Below are 18,219 nucleotides of genomic sequence, written 5' to 3'. Positions count from 1 at the left end.
TCAGGGCTTTCACGCCGAGGGAGGCTTTTTAGGCCTGGTGGCAGTCATCTCGTTGGACTTGCAGCAAGATAGGGCAATCACCACGGGCTAAAGTCAGAGGCAGTCCTAGAGGGCGCACCCCGTGGCCCAGCCGAGGGTGTCAATTAGATTGGGGAACCGATGTGTGCTAGGTCTGGCCCCTATGCATCCAACTGGTCTCCTCACCTCCTTGTATGAAATAGTTGCTTCTGAGCCTCTGCCTGCAGTAATCAGAAAGTTGCTCAGATGCAACAAGGAGCCTCTGTGTTGTCGCACTCCCCCTCGAGGTCACTCACACTGTAGCCAGCAATGTGGAGGCCGGCCCTGCTCCACATTCTCAGGTCCTCCAGTCTCAGGCCTCGCTAACTCCTTGTTGCCCTGCCCAGTCCAGTCCAACGTCTTCTAATTCAGCTCACTAGGTCCACGTCGCAGCAGGGAGCGGACGGTGAAGCAAGCGCTCCACCGTCTTCTGCCGGTGAGCCGCACCTGGCTCCGATCGCCTTCCCGGTCTCTGCCCTTCCTGCGTCTCTGTGTGCAGCGTCCAGGCAGTGCAGGGCTCAGGCAAGCTCCGGCCACTGCTGATGCAAAATCGTACTCTGCCAGGGGCTTAGGCAGAACCGCAGAGCGTAGGGGAAGGGCGCCCGGCCGCCCAGCACCGTCGTCTGGTCAGGCTCCTCTTCTCACGCTAGCCGGCATGCGTGGTCTAGCTGGCAAGGCCTAACCTCCTCTTTCCATACAGCTTGTCTCAGGGTGGTCTGCTGTGTCCGGCCGACTTGTAAACAGGTGCTGCAGGTAATCCCAGTGCTCTGGAACCCTCCAGAAGAAATTTTGGGTAACTATGAAGCCTGGGTAGCAGGAAATTGGGCAGTAGCACAGGAGCGACGAGGAGTAACGTCTGACTCAGTCGCCATGTTGGCCACGCCCCCTGTCTCTCCCACTTTAAAGGCACCACTGGGTATAAAAACTGGACCTCAGACCCAACCACTTCAGTACACTTCTGGACCTATGAATGCTTTGCCAGGAAGAAGGACTGCTGTACTACTGAAGGACTGCCCCTCTGCTGGACTGTTGCTCTGGAAAAACTGGTTTCTTGTTGTGCTGACCTGCTGCCTGCTGCCCTCGTAGTCTGGGTGAGAAGGACTGGACCTGCATCACTGGACTTCCAGCACACAGAGTAATTCCAAGGGCTAGTTGGCTGACCCGATAAGAAGTCTCAGGGACATAAAAGACTTCCAAAGACCTCCAACTATCCTGCTTCTGCACCTGGGCTATGTCATCTGTGACTCTTCCATGTAAAGTAGGGTCACCCCAGTCCTGGAACCTTGGAAGTGGGCCTAAGGTGCTCGCTACAGTCAAACCCACACATCTCCTCTCAATCCAGCAACATTGTGTGAATCAGAACCGGCGCATCACCCTGTTGCGTGACCAGCACTGGAGCATCGCCTTCATTGCTTGGATAGACACTGACCCATCACCTTTGGACCAACAACTGAGCCATATTCTGTAATTATCTTAATCATAATATTTTTTTTACCTATTGTGGCTTGATTTAACTTTCTCAGAGAAAGATCCGATCAGTAAAAACTTGTGGAAAATGGCAAGATGTAATCTTTATTAAAAAATCCCCCAATATCTGTATCTCCTTACGTCTCCAGCTGGTCATAATGATATCCCACAAAATAGGAGGTAATAATAATGGTGCAGAGTGGGCGTGTAATAACAAATCCTGCTGAGCCGAAGATGTCTTCAGAACTGCTTCCATACTTTACTAGCTGCCAAATAAACGTTAAATTGAGTCTTCTTATAGTAGCTTGGTTCAATAATCTTTAATAAGCACCTCTTGACTTCTGAACCCAACAGAATTTGATATATAGATGGAGTTTCTGCAGCATCAGTGTTTGCCTCACCTGTGAGTAAGATCTGCATATGCTGGAGAAGACAGGCCCAATAATAAAATGTAAAATTAGTGACTGCCCAGCCCCGCGGTTTCCATGTAGAGTCATGTATTTCTTTGCCCTGCTGGATTTCCTCTGGCTCCAAATAAAACTACCACAAATCTACTGTAATTTCTGCAGCTGGGTTCGGTTAAGCTCTGCGGGGAATGAGATTTTAATATCTTTTATGATCAATTTGATAACTTATCTCATTCGACAATTTTGGATCGATCTTTATCTGTCATTGAGTAAAAGACAACCCCACATAAGTTTAGATAAACCCCATTAACTGACGCCACTCTGAAGAACCACTTACAACTGATAAAGTTAAAAAAGTTTAATATAAAATTAAGAAAAGTTGCATATACAATCCTCTCAGGATAAAATTCATCAAATATACAGGAACTAATAGGAACATATATTCCCTAAAGAACCTCAGTCTACAAACGAATACAATTAAAGTCAGTTCCAGAATCAGCAAATTAAAAAGCATCGATATGAAGTGGTTCTTCTGCGTCATCTATAGAAAGAGAAAAATAATCAAGTTAAATCTGTCCCTACTCTATACTAGGTGACATCCCTACTTCGCAAGTTTCTAAAACCCTAAAAAGGTGTCAGCAGTTTGACTCCCTAAGAAGTTCAAACTCTCTTAGCCTCTAAAGGTAACTTAAGTTTAAGAAGCAGTACCCTCTCTGCCTACCCATCCGCTCTTCTACTGCTCCCTTGCGCTCTGATCTCTCTCAGCGCATCTGCTCAAGTCATATGCTCTTTCTAACTCGCCTTCGCTCTTGCTCTCGCCTTCGCTCTTGCTCTCGCCTTCGCTATCTTCTCCCCGGGGTGCTGTCCCTAAAATACACAATCACAATGTGGGTGGAACGCCCCTTCGACGCCCACCACGGACTTTCCCTGTGAGGTCATCTTCTAGCTTTTTCCATGGCTTCGTCTCTTCGCCGTCCGTTAAGTTGACCTTTCTCATTAGACGCCATCTTCGTCTTCTTGCTGGTGACTTCATTCAACTTTACCTTTGACACTTTCGGAGCAAAATCTATCACCTTATCAGAACTTTTATTCTTTACGGCTGTACTTTTAACCTCATTTGGTCCTGTGAATGGTCATTTCAAAACAAGACTCAAATTCCAATCGTCTCCTCTCATGTTTAGGCAATAAACTTCGTCCGACATTTGTCACCTTAAATCTAACAAGAACTAGACTCTTCGGCTCGCACCTTCAAGTGAAGGCTATTCACGACTCCTGTGAGCCCACTAAATTACCAACAGCAGACTACACTCCTGCGAACCCTTGGTCAGTCAGGTTATAATCACAAATGACCTAAAACCCTTCTAACATTCCTACAAACTTCTTCTACACAGTATAACCTTTAACATACATTTATATATGAACGCATTTAGCAAATCCTTTGCTTATATGTGAATACATTTTACATAGAATACAAATTACATAGAATATAATTTGTTATTCTCATTTGCTACATCGTTATGTGTATGCTCTCTGCACATTTCTCCATGTTACATTTCTCGCCGTTTCTGCATTTCAAGTTACGCACGTACATAAATTCTACTTTGCACGTTCTTCTGTTCGTAAGCATTTCTACATTAGCCCACTACGTATACGGGCCTTCTAAATCTAATACATTCTAAAGTGAATACAGTATATTTCCTATATTACCTTAGTCACATCTGTTAACTTTATGCTATAAGCGTCAACTTCACGTTCGATATACATTTCATTCCTACATTTATACGATATACTTCTAAATATGACTCGGATATACATTTTATTCAAATTGCGCTCTCTCAGTTCCCCCCTTTGATGACTTTTAGGAGTCATCACTAAATGCAATTTGAATAGTACCTTTAAACCGAACTAGTTACATCATTTCCTCTTTTCATCATTTCAAGTGCTCTCAAGCTTTTATACTGTTGATCTTGTAAAGCAGCTAATCTCCTTTCTTGTTCTCTCATAGACCTTTGTAACCGGTTCGTCCTATACCATTTATATAGTTTTACTAATCCTAACAATATGATTATACAAATTAATACTATTAACACAGGTTTTAATATATACCATATAATACTTTTACCAAGGTTAGCAAACCAACTTCCAACCTTTCCTACTCCATGACCTACTTTTTCCCAAACATTTATTTTTGTCATATCTTCGATTTCTTGATGAATCTGTGTAATGTTTCTTATGACCTTCTCAAGTGGTTTTGAATTATCAGGAATATAAGTACAACATTCCTGAACCTTCAAAGCCTTGCAAACTCCGCCTTCTTTTGCTAATAGCACATCAAGAGCAAGTCGATTCTGAAGAACCATTGCTCTAATCGATTGCATCTCACCTTCTATTAGCATTAATGACCTTGCAGTACTTGCAGATAATCTATCTACAACTATAGCTAGTCTCCTGATCTTAACATCGTTAAGTATTAAACCTAACATAGGAAACATCGCTCCAAATACGTCTCCTACTACTTCTGCATCTTCTACTTCTCTTTTCGTTCTTGTCGAAGCCTTTCCTTCTATGATCGCTAAATCTTTTGCATGATATATTTTGGGGAAGACAATTGCCAAGTAACACGAACCATACCAATTGTCAGGCAGTTTTACATAGGCATTTCTTCCGCATACAAAATATACATTAGGAATCACTTGCATCTCCTTCATGAAATCCTTCGTGTAGTACTCTAATCGAAAAGCATGTTCGCAATTAACTTCACCTACAAATACACTTTCATAATATGTCTTGCTTCGAGTTAAACATAACTTTCCTTTCTGCGTTCTATCCAATGCTATTGGACCGTTGCTACCCTTCTTTTTATGTGCCTTCTCTTCGTCAGTCCAATCAGTTTTCCATTGTCCGGACATTTTTAGAATCTTCTGCCTTCTGTATCGGTCATCTACTTGTGCTATGAATTTTTTCTCAATCTCTGACACCTTGCAAGTCAGATTATTTCTGCGTGCGTATGATGTATCTAGTGTATCCCAAGGAAGGAAGAATTTAGCTAGTCTATCCTCCTTTTTATAATAGTCCCACTTATTCATTTGCTTATAATTCGGAACTTCAGGCAGTACTGAATCATAATTTGAAAAGTAGTACTCAAATCCTTCTCTACCATAAAATATACTAAGCAGTAAACTACATGTTATCCCATAAGTCAATGGGAGATGATGATATCTAATGCCCTCATCTACAGAAGCCGGCAATTGCATACAAACGTAGCAATCTTTGGCCTCCATGGCATCGATATACTCGTACAACAGTTTAGCATATGCGTTTGACCTAAAGTTTCCCTGTGACTCGTCTACATGTAATCTACGAGCTTCATCTGCCAGTAACGCCTTTTCACGGATAACATTGCTCTCCTCCTTCTTCCCATCAAGAGCAGGTTTCAAAGTCGTTACAGGCTTAACATCTGCTAATTCTTTATCAGTTTCATGTCCTATTATGTATGATATTGTCACGACTGTAATTATGAGAGAAATTACTACTGCTATAAGTGTACCTATTATACATTTAGCTTTTCGGTTTGGGTTGCCGTTCTCCATGTTGTCAAAAACAGCGTAACTCTTTCTTTTGCGAATAAGTTTTCTTTTCCTTTCCAGTCTTTAGGTTGCTTTGTTTTCTTCTCAGTTTATAAAGTGCTCTTTATCAACAAAGTTTCTTTTTCGCAACAATGTCTCTTTTATTTTTAACAACAGACAACCCTAACCCTTCTCCGTCCTCTAAATGTACTCCCAAATTTTATTCTTCTTTCCACTCGGCGCTAGGTTATCTTCTTCTTTATAACTTATATACAACAGTCTTTATACATCAACAATTATTCTTGTACCTGCAGCTCTTGCAACAAGTTCCAATAATTCAAAACGAATGACTTTTTCTTCTTCTTCTGGAATTTGATGACCAAATGTTGGAAATTGTAATCTGTTTAACACTAAATCTTTAATCTGACTCAAGTATGGGGGTATGGGAAGTGTGAAAGTCAGTAATCCCTCAGTCTCGAGTCCAGGAGTCAACATCCATATCTCCACTGCCACAAATGGATCGAGATCGATTACTTTCACGTTCTTCACTCTCCCAGATTTCTGTCCCCAAGACATCTGCTAGATAAGTCCACTCTGGGGTGGCGTACCTTCTGCAGGGCACACGTACCCTTCTCGATCTTCTTGGACTCTCCAGTCCTGAGTCTGTAGTTTCTTCTTCTTGGTCTGACTCTTCAGAGATTGGGACAAGGGTTTTCTCCTGTTGTACCTTTAAGCTTGGCCTCCTTCTTCTCTCTGGCCAACTAGCTTCGTCACTCCTTGTCCTCCTGCTCCTTGTTCTGGGACTTGTCTCTTGGTCACTCTCAGCTTGTTCAGTATCTGGTTCAATCTCCCAGTTACTTTCTTCTCCTGAGGCGACTTCAGTCTCACTAGTGTCTTGACCTTCGTTGACCTGTTCTGACACAGGTTCAGCCTCTTCAATCACCTCTACAGCTTGGCTTTCCCCCTCTATAGCTTCTCCGCTTTCTGCTGGATTCCCATCCGAGAGAGGAGCTGTTTCTTCTAGAGGTGTTGGCACTCTTCGAGTGTGTGAAGCGTGTATCCAATTTGGCAGGCCTCCACACTTCACTGCAGTGTTCGTAACAAGTATGACTTGAAATGGTCCTCGCCAACGCACGTCTAAGCAGTTCTTCCTGACATGCTTTTTCACCAAGACCCAGTCCCCCGGACTCAGGTCATGGCACAAGTCTTGTGCTGATGGAACCTTTGCAGCCTGGACCTGGAGGGACACAGAATTAATGGCATCAGATAGTCCCTTGCAGTAGTCCAAGATCAAGTCGTCTGTGATGTTCAATAACGCTGCAGTCGGAACCGATGGCAATCTCATAGCTCTCCCCATTAGCACTTCATGTGGAGAGAGACCTGTTTTTCTATCTGGTGTGCTACGTATGCTCATAAGAACCACTGGAAGTGCGTCTGGCCAACTCAGGGATGTTGATGAACAAACTTTGGCAAGTCTGGACTTAATTGTGCTGTTGATTTGCTCTACAATCCCTGAAGCTTCTGGTCGATAACTGCAATGGAGCTTCTGATCGATACTCAAAGCTGAGCACAACATCTTCACTATTTCGCTGTTGAAATGAGTTCCTCTGTCCGATTCCAAAGAGGATGGCACCCCAAACCTCGGTATTAACTCTCTAAGTAACAGTTTTGCTACTGTAAGTGTATCGCATCTACGTGTAGGGTAAGCTTCAACCCATCTAGAAAATATACAGACAATCACTAAAACGTATCTGAGTCTGTTGCATTTAGGCATTTCTATAAAATCGAGCTGCATTCTATTGAAAGGCCCCCCAGACCTCCCAATGTGACTCAATGTAACTGGTGTTCTCTTTCCCACGTTTAGTTGCTGACAGATCGCACATCGCTGACATACTGCTTCTGCCGCTACTCTAAACTTAGGGTTAAACCACGTTTGTCTGAATACTCTCACCATGGCATCTCTACCTATGTGTGCTGATCCATGCAATTTCCTTGCCATTGAACTAACAAGTTCATTTGGTAAAACTGCTCTCCCATCGGCAGAGATCCAAAAGTTCATCTCGCTTTTTATACACCCAGCTGTTTCCCAGCCCTTTTTCTCATCATCTGGTGCATTCTCCTGAACACTCCTTAGCTCATCCCACGTATCTACAGTGTCTAACAACATTGTCAATTCAGTTCTTTCTTGAATTCCCCCCACTTTCACATCAGTGTGAGAATATCCTTGCTCTGCGCAGTAACGCGCTACTTCATCCGCATAGCGGTTACCTTGTGACACAAAATCTATACTTTTTGTATGCGCAGCACATTTGACTACTGCAATAGCTGTCGGGCCTTGCAATGCCTCTAACAATAATCTCACGAATTCTCCATTCCTAATGGGAGAACCCGAGGAGGTCATGTAACCTCTTTGAGACCATAATTGCCCGTAATCGTGAACTACCCGAAACCATACTGGCTATCGGTGTATATGGTGACTCGAATTTTGTTACCTGCTAAACAGGCACGCGTCAAAGCAATAATTTCAGCTACCTGAGCGGAGTGTACTCCTTCCAGGCAAGCGGCTTCTACAACTCTGGTAATTGTACAAACTGCATAAGCTGCTCTCAGCTGACCGATATCGTCTCTTACGCATGAACCATCAACAAAGAAAATTTCATCGGGGTCAGTCAATGGTTCGTCTACGATGTCTGGTCTCGGTTTGGTGCATAGTTCAGTCACATCAAGGCAATCATGATCTGTACAAATTTCATCATCCACATCATTTGGAAGTGGCATCAAAGTTGCAGGATTCAAGACGGAGCATCTTTTTAGGGTCACATTCTCGGCAGCCAGTATGACTTGCTCGTAGCGTGTGAGCCTGCTATTCGTCAGATGCTGAGTCTTAGTCCTGGTCATTAACAATTCCACAGAATGCGGTACGTACACCACTAACTGATGTCCCATTACCACACTTTCAGATCTTTCAATGCTGACACCCGTTGCAGCTACGGATTTGAGACATCCGGGCAACGCTGCGGCTACCGGATCTAATGTAGCCGAAAAATACGCAACTGGCCTACGCGCATCTCCATGAATCTGGGCCAAAACTGCTAAAGCGCATCCCTCTCTTTCGCAGCAGTAAAGCAAAAATGGTTTTGTGTAATCAGGCATTCCCAAAGCCGGGGCGCGACATAAGTCCTCCCTCAGCTGCAAAAACGCCATCAAACAATCTTTGTCCCATGGTACCGGATCACTCACTCCTTTGTGCGTCAGTTGCAATAAAGGTTTTGCCTTCAGTGAAAAGTTAACTATCCACTGCCGACAATAACCGACCATACCTAGAAACATCCTGACCTCTCTTTGTGTTGTAGGCGCGTTCATTTTCATAATCGCCTCTATTCTGTCTGGAGACACCTTCCGTTTCCCCTTTTCAATCCTGTGGCCCAAGTATTGCACTTCAGTAAGACAATATTGCAATTTACTTGGAGACACCTTATGCCCGTTCTCGGCCAAGTGATTTAACAAGGTGATGGTGTCTACTCTGCAAGCTTCCTCTGTCTCTGACGCAACTAGGAGGTCGTCTATGTACTGGACTAGAACTGAGTTCTTGGGCAGTACTAGACTTTCAAGATTTCTCTTTAATAGCTGGTTAAAAATCGATGGGCTTTCTGTATACCCCTGAGGGATACGACACCATGTTAAAACGCGATCTTCCAGCTTAAAAGCGAAAAGATACTGGCTCTCTTCATCTAAAGGAATCGAAAAGAAAGCCTGGCACAAATCTATCACGGTGAACCATTCAGCTTGGAACGGTATCTGAAATAATATCACTGATGGATTCGGTACCACTGGACAACATGAGACAACAATATTATTAATCTTTCGAAGATCCTGCACTATTCTGTATTTTCCACTAGGCTTCTGCAAACCCATAATCGGGGAGTTACATGGACTACCCACGATCTCCTTCAGTATTCCCTGTTTAATAATGGATTCGATCACAGGCTTTATTCCTGCAATCGTCTCCGGTGTCAACTTATATTGTGGTGTTCTTGGATACTCGGCATTGGGTCTTACCATGACCTTTACTGGTTCTACCCCTTTGATCAGTCCTATTTCTTCTCCAGTAAAATCCCACACCTCAGCTGACACTTTCTCCCTCAAATCCTGTGGAAGCTCCTCCACTGTTAAGGTAGGATATAGTTCCACGCATTCCTGCGAGTTTACAACCTTGAAATCGGCATCCTCATCATTGGTCTGCACTTCTACTCCTTCAGGTGTGCAATGTATTGTGCAATTCAGTTTACACAACAGATCTCTTCCTAGCAAACACACCGGGCTAGAATCACAGATCACAAACTGATGTTCGTCACTGTAATTCCCTATCTTTACTGACACTGGTTTTGTCAGAGGATTCGTCATCCTCTTGTTTGCAACTCCTACCACCTGAATCATCTCTCCTGATATCGGCAGACCTGGGACTATCGCTGATCTCAACGTGGATCTAGTGGCTCCCGTATCCACCAAAAAGGTCGTAGGACATCCAGCTACTTCAGCTTCTACGTATGGTCCTCTCTGATCTACCTCCAGGGCTGCTCCTAAAGTACAGTCTTCTTCCCTACTCACTCGTTGCCCTGTAAGAGGATCAACGTAGTAGCATTCTTCTCCTCCTACGAACAATGGCATTTGTCTATAGGTTTTCCCTCCATTTGTAATGCGAGGCGGTTGAGGAAACGGGGCTCGAGGAGTCTGAGTCCCCCCTTTGATAAACTTCCCCTTCGGGACTGCTGCTCCCTTAACCACGTTGTTCTGTACCTCTTCCTCCTCCTGTTCTAATTCCCCTGTCTCAATATTATAAGGACACTCGTGTCTCCAATGTCCCACCTCGTTACACTGATGACACCTGGTTGTCCTTTTCAGTGTTGCGATATCCATTCTCGGTCTCGGTCTTTCTTCCTCATCTCTGCTCTGATTATTCTGTTTCTTTGCTGGCGTTCCTGTTCCCTGCTGTCGCTGTCCACCCTTTCCAGCTGATTGCATCTGTACCAACATCAGCTTTTCCTTGAGCTTCTTTGCTTTCGAATCTATCTCATCGCTACAGTACCTTGCATACCTCAGAATCTCATCTAAAGGTTTGTTCTGCCAGCAAATTAAATGCTGTTGAATCATCAGGCTTATGTCTGGTCTCAGTCCAAGAACAAACTTCGACACAAACTGTCCTATGTCTTTAGGATCCATTACGTCTAACCCACTGTACTGTTTAAATGCTTTTAGCAATCTTTCATAGAACTCGTGAACTGTCTCTTTAGGCTCCTGAGTTGTTCGATCTATCTTAACCCAGTCTATGTCTTGCACCGGCACTTTCTCTTTTAGCCATGTTATTACTCTCTCGTATTTTTCCATGACTCTGTCTGATGGACCGTTCGTCTGAGTATCTCTCGGAGGCTCACAAGTGGGCAATTCAATACTAAGTTTGCATGCCGTCCACAAATCTCTGGGTACTACGATATCGAACAATGTGTTCAAATCAATCCACAGCACCTTAGAGATCTTCACGAATCTCTCTACCTGCTTGTACCACTCTACGGGATTATCTCTGAGCTTCGGGAAGGAATTAGTGAATGCCGCTAAATCCCCCCTACTCCATGGTACATGCACGTAGTTTCCGTTCGCGATTTCTCGCAAAGGGAAAGCTTCCATTCGCATTAGTTCTGTATCCTGAGACTTCACAACTGTACTCCGTCTAACAGATCCCTTCTTGGACCATCTTTCCTCCCATCTATCCAGATCTCTCCATATCCTAATGCACATGACCAATTCTCTTATGTGTACTCTCAGCCCAATCGTTCTGCGCTCATCTAGATCTTGATCCGTGCAATTCAGCCTATGATTGGCCTGTAAAGCCTTAGTTCGCGATATGTCTATCATGTACTTTTCTGCCAATTCAGATAACCTTTCATGAGCTGCTCTCGCTTTCCGAGTAACGTCTTTAGACAAAAACAGAATCTCATCTGGTGCGTACAGCTCTAACCTCTCAATTGCCAATGTGCCGTCAATTATTTCGTCCAAGTCTGATTTTAAACTCATTACATCTATGCGTCTTGCTTTTATTTCAGCTCTCAGTACGTCAGTCCTAGGTTGTTCTCTTATATCCCTCTCACCTCCACTATGCGCCCTACGCCTACGCACAGGTGAGTTATGAGGAATTTTTCTTCCATCTCTTTGTTCCCACCTCTCTAGATCCCAAGCCTTCCCATCTTCCCTTGGGGTGTGGTGGAACAATGCTCCATCCCTCAACCCTACATTCTGTCTTTTTGATTTGGTTTCTCCAGATACGAGATAAGATCCTCCGTGCTGTTCTAAACCACTGTAACTTGCTTGCTGTCTGGTATCACTCAACAAACGATAAGTTCCTTCATGGCTCTCCATGCTCCCGCGATCTCGTTCGTGATCACCGGATGTATGGCGAGACGTTTCGCGACTCCCTATATTCTCGTGACTTCTTTCTTGTTCACCGGACGCATAGCGAGACCCTTCGCGACTCTCCATGTTCCCGTGATTCCGTCCGTAATCACCGGAGGCATGGCGAGACGTTTCACGACTCTCCATGTTCCCGTGATTCCAATGTTGCACATTTTCATCCGGAGTATGGTGTGTGCATCTGAAAGTGTTTCGGTATTCCTGCGTCCTTCGTTCTCCCTCACTAAAAGTGACGCGAGGCACTTCCCCACACCCTGCACTCCTGTCGTTACACATTTGCCGACTGCCACTAGTAGTAGGGCAAGTATCTCCCCTGCTTCCTTGACTCCCTCTCTCCCACTCCGGGCTGCTTTCGCCAGCTCCACAATGAGAGAGGATCTTGTTATCCTGGTCTCTCCACTCTGCTCCTGTTTCTAAACTTTTATTCCTAGCCTCTTCGACAGTATCCCATTCTTTCAGATATTCCCTTAATTCCTTATAGGATTTTGGTTTTGGTCCCTTCAGATCCATTGGTCCTCTTTGACCCCCTTGTTCTATCCAGGGACCCGTTGCGGAATCTAATGGGGTACTCCGACTCACTGGTGCTAGTATCTGCCTCTGAGGATTCATCGTGTTATTCCTATTCTCCATCTCTGCCCTTTCCCTGTCCCATCGTGCCTGCTCCTCCTGCTGGACCCCCTCTGGGTTGTAGATTGACACTATAGGGCCTATGGTAACAGGTGCTTGTAGAGCGTCTGGCATTTGGTACGACCTTGCACATTGCGTCTCTGGCACCTTCTGGACCACGAATCTTCCCACTACTCTCTGTTCGGCACTAACTTGGGGTATTTCCTCACTCTTATTGGAGTCCCACTCCGTTACTGGGATCGATTTATATTCCCCCCATCTAGCTCCGTCCCCTTGCTGTAGTATGGGACTTGCGGTTTCGCTGTTATACGGAGGTGGTCTATCTGTTAATAGCCTCTCTATCAGATCCTCCTCCGTCTCGCTTTCCTCATCTTCCTCCTCTAGAGGTTTCTTTTCTCCCGTGGCTTCTATCATGGTGAACAGTTTGTCTGCTTCTATCTTTTGCACTCTCCACTTCTTAGCTTCCTCATCCCATTTCGCATCCTGCACTGCCTTTACTGATCGTCTCACTCTTTCTTGGCACCTCTTTACGCTCTTTTCGTGTGCCGCTCTAAACCATGCACTAAGTGCTTCGAACTGTGTTGGCCTCGGTAGAGGTCTCGCTGCTAGCATTACCGCTTTCAGTTGGTTCAACACTTCTAGCTTAAATGTTCCGAATCTCGGAAACGTCAGTTCCTTATTCCCTTCTGTTAGCCTATTCCACTCGGAAATCCACATTATCGAGTGTAAGCCTACGTTTACTGCCATATAATAGGCTGGTGTGCCTTCTGGTGGAGCTTCTTCTCCAGCATATAAGTTTCTTCTATTCCTCCTAAAGATTTTTCTTAAACCCTTAAAGCACTTCATTTTTGATAATCTACGATTTTCTCTTATTAATTCTCTTCCTTGTTTATGTCCTGATGACAACTACCAATCCCTGTGCGACTCTCGCTAATCAGCCTATCCCAACGCTGTTCTACGCTAACCGACCAATCTCAGCGCGACTCTACGCTGACGTCACTCGTCCCCTCTGCAGCAGTTTCCTTCGTTTCTCAACTCGTCTTGCGGTCTTACATGCGTTTCATTCATACGCCGAAAAATGACTACTTCCGTCCAAGCGATCACTTTTCTCTGACTGTACGGCCACAGTCTAACTGTAATTGTCACCTCAACTGGCGAAACGTCTTCCTCTTACGGTCAGACGCTCACCTCAACTGATAGGTTACTTACACACAGTAAACGTACGACCAGCATGCGTTTACTCATACACTCACTCAAACGCTCCCCCTATCATCAGTCTGCGGGCGATCAATGGTACCTCATGACCCCCTTTAAATGGTAGACAAATTACTCTGGGTGTTCGATACACCCGAACCACTTAAGCCCTCTCTGGACATAATATTTTATCCGGTTGCGCGCGCTCACAACCTTCCCTCAATCACACTACAGGCATTCAACTCTGCTTGACATTACAACACAGGAACAACATAAAACACCGCAATCTTACAACGCATGACCCTTATACTCACCCTCGACCGACTCTGCTGCTTTTCTCTCAACGCACCGTCAGCACCTTCTTCGGCAGGGATTCTTCTTCTGGTCGTCGATGACTAGGGACCTTGGGGTAAACTAAACCTGACCTAGGTTGTCTTCCTCAAGAAGAAAACCATCTTTCTCTGCTACCAACTTCGGGGAATGAGATTTTAATATCTCTTATGATCAATTTGATAACTTATCTCATTCGACAATTTTGGATCGATCTTTATCTGTCATTGAGTAAAAGACACCCCCACATAAGTTTAGATAAACCCCATTAACTGACGCCACTCTGAAGAACCACTTACAACTGATAAAGTTAAAAAAGTTTAATATAAAATTAAGAAAAGTTGCATATACAATCCTCTCAGGATCAAATTCATCAAATATACAGGAACTAATAGGAACATATATTCCCTAAAGAACCTCAGTCTACAAACGAATACAATTAAAGTCAGTTCCGGAATCAGCAAATTAAAAAGCATCGATATGAAGTGGTTCTTCTGCGTCATCTATAGAAAGAGAAAAATAATCAAGTTAAATCTGTCCCTACTCTATACTAGGTGACATCCCTACTTCGCAAGTTTCTAAAACCCTAAAAAGGTGTCAGCAGTTTGACTCCCTAAGAAGTTCAAACTCTCTTAGCCTCTAAAGGTAACTTAAGTTTAAGAAGCAGTACCCTCTCTGCCTACCCATCCGCTCTTCTAAGGGTCCTCGGCCTACTGCTCCCTTGCGCTCTGATCTCTCTCAGCGCATCTGCTCAAGTCATATGCTCTTTCTAACTCGCCTTCGCTCTTGCTCTCGCCTTCGCTCTTGCTCTCGCCTTCGCTATCTTCTCCCCGGGGTGCTGTCCCTAAAATACACAATCACAATGTGGGTGGAACGCCCCTTCGACGCCCACCACGGACTTTCCCCGTGAGGTCATCTTCTAGCTTTTTCCATGGCTTCGTCTCTTCGCCGTCCGTTAAGTTGACCTTTCTCATTAGACGCCATCTTCGTCTTCTTGCTGGTGACTTCATTCAACTTTACCTTTGACACTTTCGGAGCAAAATCTATCACCTTATCAGAACTTTTATTCTTTACGGCTGTACTTTTAACCTCATTTGGTCCTGTGAATGGTCATTTCAAAACAAGACTCAAATTCCAATCGTCTCCTCTCATGTTTAGGCAATAAACTTCGTCCGACATTTGTCACCTTAAATCTAACAAGAACTAGACTCTTCGGCTCGCACCTTCAAGTGAAGGCTATTCACGACTCCTGTGAGCCCACTAAATTACCAACAGCAGACTACACTCCTGCGAACCCTTGGTCAGTCAGGTTATAATCACAAATGACCTAAAACCCTTCTAACATTCCTACAAACTTCTTCTACACAGTATAACCTTTAACATACATTTATATATGAACGCATTTAGCAAATCCTTTGCTTATATGTGAATACATTTTACATAGAATACAAATTACATAGAATATAATTTGTTATTCTCATTTGCTACATCGTTATGTGTATGCTCTCTGCACATTTCTCCATGTTACATTTCTCGCCGTTTCTGCATTTCAAGTTACACACGTACATGAATTCTACTTTGCACGTTCTTCTGTTCGTAAGCATTTCTACATTAGCCCACTACGTATACGGGCCTTCTAAATCTAATACATTCTAAAGTGAATACAGTATATTTCCTATATTACCTTAGTCACATCTGTTAACTTTATGCTATAAGCGTCAACTTCACGTTCGATATACATTTCATTCCTACATTTATACGATATACTTCTAAATATGACTCGGATATACATTTTATTCAAATTGCGCTCTCTCAGCTCCAATGGTACCACTCTAAAATAATAGAGTACTTTAGGTAATACATTCATTTTTAAAACATTACAACTTCCACCAACGACAGATGTAAGCACTCAATTCTGTCGAGCTCACTTTTTATTTTAATCAGCATAGGAACCCAATTGACAGCTGCCAATTTGTCCAAGCATGTTCTGATTTTGATGCCGGGATAAATTACTTTCTTGGTAATCCTAGGGTCAGTAAAAAGAGCTTGTTTAGTGCAGATAATCTGGGTTTTGGCTGTATTTTATTTATTGCTATAACAAAACATTATCCCACCAAGGTTCAAGGGGTTTATTTGCATATAATATACTGGACACGTGTAGAGGGGTGATTGGTCACCCCTTGTGAGTATGCTAGCACCGCATGATTTATGCGGGGAAGGAAAAATCCTTTTTATACATAACACTCACACACCGTATTGGTGTTATGCTTCCTCATCGGGTTCACCCTAACTCCTACAGGTCAGGGTGGGCTCGACCGTATTTCAGAGAGCAATTAATAGAAGGGTGACCAGGGGGATTAAAATCCTTTCCTTCTCCTAGGTATGCCTTTATTAGTGGAGCTGGTGGGGAAACTAAAAATATAACTCACAGGAAATGTGGACTATTTTTATAATATGACCCTTTTTTTGACAAACATGTTTCAGCCCTGCTCCAACGCCAAACAAGGTCCCAGGCTTTCTTCAGGGTATCAGAGCAATGCCTCTCCGGTTAATAGGTCAAATTGACATAAGGCAAATCAATGTCACATAGGTGTAAGGGGCAGTAATAGGCCTTAATAGTACTATAGTATTTAATTTATACCTACAGAACTACCCGAATTGATGAGCCAATCGCTCAATTTCTTGTATTGACCCTGCTGGTTCTGGAGAGACAATAGCAACATCATCAGCATAGGCTAACACCCTGTACTCTTCCTGTCCGTGTTGAACAATTTAATAATCAAGCTACATTACAGAATGGCCGAGAATGGTTTAATATGTAAAGCGAACAATAAAGGGGAACATGGGCAGCCTTGTCTAGTCCCTCTGGAGATAGCAGGCTCACCATATTCGAAACATTCACTTTTATACAAATAATATTTACTCGCATTCTCCTTGGACCAGTGCAAGTTAATTGTGACCCTAGAGCGGGCAACTTTGATTGTGCTGAAGTAGTTTTCAAATTCCCCTCCAAACATTTTGCTAAATTAAGCACAGCCTTCCTGAGATCATGATGTAAGCCTGCATCGAGAGCTTATGCTGTCTCTGCATATGCAGACCAAAACTGAGAGCTCCCCCCCCGGAGTCCTGCCTTTAGGGTATCCCATACCACAGCAGAAGCAGCAATATTACGATTGATGTCCAGGAATTGTTCTATCCACTGCCAAATATGACTAACAAACGAGGCATCGAGCAAAAGTTTCCTGTTAAAAGAAAAAGACCCTTGAGGCCGTAAAAAGCTTTGCAACGGAATGAAGGGATTATGACCTGACAATATTCTAGGGTAATTAGTATGTTAACCTCTCCTGCATATGTCCTAGATACAAAAAAATAGTCAAGTCTAACGAGTTTATTATTATGTGAAGGGGAATAGTAGTTAAAGCGTATCTTCCAAATGTGGGGAACACCCTTGTTGTTTTTGGTCCCCTCACACACCAACAGGCCCCTTGGTGTCATGCTTCATCATCGGGGTCATAGTACCCCTCTACGGGGTACGGCGTGCTGCGACCTACGGATACGCGGGAGCACTTAAGATGACTATGTGTGGTGTGGATGGGGTATTTAAATGCCTCATGACCCCTCCGTGGCTCCGGTGATTTCACAATCACCGGAGCCACGGAGGGGTCGGTCGGGAGGAATTTCCTCGCTGAAATCGTGCTAAATAGCAGAAGGGACCCTGACGTTGGACTCATGAGGCCTTTCTACCCCTACAAAACAGTCGACCATCAAGCGACGTTTTGCTAGGTACATTATTACCTTCACTTTAAATTCTCACTTTTATTAGAATACTAGATAGAAGATAGAGAAACGTGAGTAAGGTGGGGATTTGTGTACCCCGTCCTGAAGAAGGTGTTTTTCACCGAAACATGTCGACGCACACAAGAGGAGGTAGTGCACATTGTTTGCGTTTTTAACCTCCCACACTTTATTTTAATAGGACCAGCCTGGGGGCCCATTAAAAGTTTTTTGCTATCCCACGGGCCAGGTTCTTTTTAAACTTCACTCACTTAGATCTAAACCTCACCGTACACTCACATTTAAATACCCCATCCACACCACACATAGTCATC

This window comes from Lissotriton vulgaris, chromosome 4_1 (genome assembly GCF_964263255.1).
Source record: "Lissotriton vulgaris chromosome 4_1, aLisVul1.2, whole genome shotgun sequence".
NCBI lineage: Eukaryota > Metazoa > Chordata > Amphibia > Caudata > Salamandridae > Lissotriton > Lissotriton vulgaris.
The sequence above is the reverse complement of the archived record's forward strand: the minus strand, read 5'-3'. Positions refer to the sequence as shown.